At 37.1% G+C, this 1,857-nt stretch overlaps 1 pseudogene; it reads left to right on the plus strand.

Annotated features, from left to right (window-relative positions):
• Positions 1 to 487: 487 nt before the first annotated feature.
• On the plus strand, positions 488 to 579 carry LOC112403256 (uncharacterized; annotated as a pseudogene).
• The last annotated feature ends 1,278 nt before the right edge of the window (positions 580 to 1,857 follow it).

The raw sequence follows: 1,857 nt of genomic DNA on the forward strand, positions 1-1,857 counted from the left end.
AAATATTTTCTCCCGTTTCACAGCTTGCCTCTTTATTCTGTCAATTGTTTCTTATGCTGAGCAGAAGCTTTTTATTTTGATGTAGATCCACTTGTATATTTTTTATTTTCTTGCTTGCACTTTTGGTATCATACCCCCAAAGTCAGTATATTATACACCTGTAACATATAATGTTGTACAGCAACTATGCTTCAATTAAAAAATTTTAAAAGAACTAAGATTATAAAACTTCTAAAAAAAAGGAGAAAATCTTAGTGACCTTGGATTTCACAAAAATTTCTTGATTACAGCACAAAAAAACAAACTACAAAAGAAAAAAATAAATAAATTGAACTTCAAAATTAAAACATTTTGCTCTTTCAAAGACACTGTTAAGAAAATGAAGAGGTAAGTGAGAACCTGGGAAAAAATAATTTGCAAAACACATACCCAACAAATGACTTGTAACTAGAATATATAAAAAGCTCTGACAACCTAATAAAAGGAAGATCAACAGTGCTCATTTCAGTGATACAGAGAAGATTAGCATGGCCCCTGCACAAGGATAACATACAGATTCATGAAGCATTCCATATTTTTCAGTTATAAGGTAAATAAGTACTAGGGAGGTAGTGTACAGCATGATAAATATAATTATCATTGCTGTATGTTATATGTGAAAGTTGTTAAGAGAGCAAATCTTGAGTTCTCTTCACAAATACAAATTTTTTTTTCCTTTTCTTTTATTTTGTATCTGTATGAGATAATGGATGTTCACTAAACTTATTGGGGTAATCATTTCATGAAGTATGTAAGTCAAATCATTATACTGTACATCTTAAACTTATACAGTGCTGTATATTAATTGTATTTCCATCAAACTAGAGGGAAAAAAATTTTAATAGAAAAAAGCTCACAAAAAATAAATCTCCAGGTTCAGATGGTTTCACTGAAGAATTTACCCAACATTCAGAAAATAATACCAATTTTACATAATGCCTTCCAGAAAATGGAAGAGGAGGAAACATTACTTATTTTTAGACTAATATTACCCTGATACTTCTCATTGAGTATCATTATATCTAATACATTTTCACTTATTTGGTATTACACATCTATTATGGATGAAGACAACCTGAGTAGGTCTGTCTCTTAGAACTGGCCTTATATACTGAACAAACACCCCCTGGGTGAAGACACAATAGGAGTGGCTCTATGCCTCCCCACCTGGCTTTTGCAGAAGTGACCCAACCATAATGACTTATGTATGTATCTCTGAAAACTGAAACTATGTGAAGCAAGCTGAAGAGGGACTAGCCTCAGCTTTGACCCTTTATCTCTGCACCATGTTGGGAGGGAGAAGAGGAAGACTGCTAGAGAGTCCTGTGGCTGGAACTTTTGCACTCAGGAGGGCAGTTTCTGAGGGTCTGGACACGATGTGGGTAACGATTCCACATGACTGTAGACCACATGACGTGCTGGATGCCCCCCAGAGAGAATTCCTTTTGCCTTTGGTAAACCCTTGCCCCACTTTCCTCAGCCCCACACCAAGTCATATTCCAGCATCTGGCAGGGGCTGCACCTTTACTCTTGGACAGCCTACCCTCGGCTCTGCATCAGAGATTTGCCTTCTGAGATTACTGGCCTGAATTATCCATGGCCTGCTAAGGTCCCACTGGCAGTCGGCTGGCACTTCTGGAAGAAAGGTGTATTCTGTTTGGAAGACAGTGCCTGCTTGGGGGGTGGTGGTGACCAGACGTAAAAGACACCATTGCCCATGGCCTGAGACGATTTTAAAAGAGAATCTTGTGCTTAAGTTGTCCCAAACCACAAGCAACTATGCCTGGCACTCTTTGTTTTTTTTTTTTTTTTTTTTCA

Source organism: Neophocaena asiaeorientalis, unplaced genomic scaffold (genome assembly GCF_003031525.2).
Source record: "Neophocaena asiaeorientalis asiaeorientalis breed wild unplaced genomic scaffold, Neophocaena_asiaeorientalis_V1.1 scaffold675, whole genome shotgun sequence".
Classification (NCBI taxonomy): domain Eukaryota; kingdom Metazoa; phylum Chordata; class Mammalia; order Artiodactyla; family Phocoenidae; genus Neophocaena; species Neophocaena asiaeorientalis.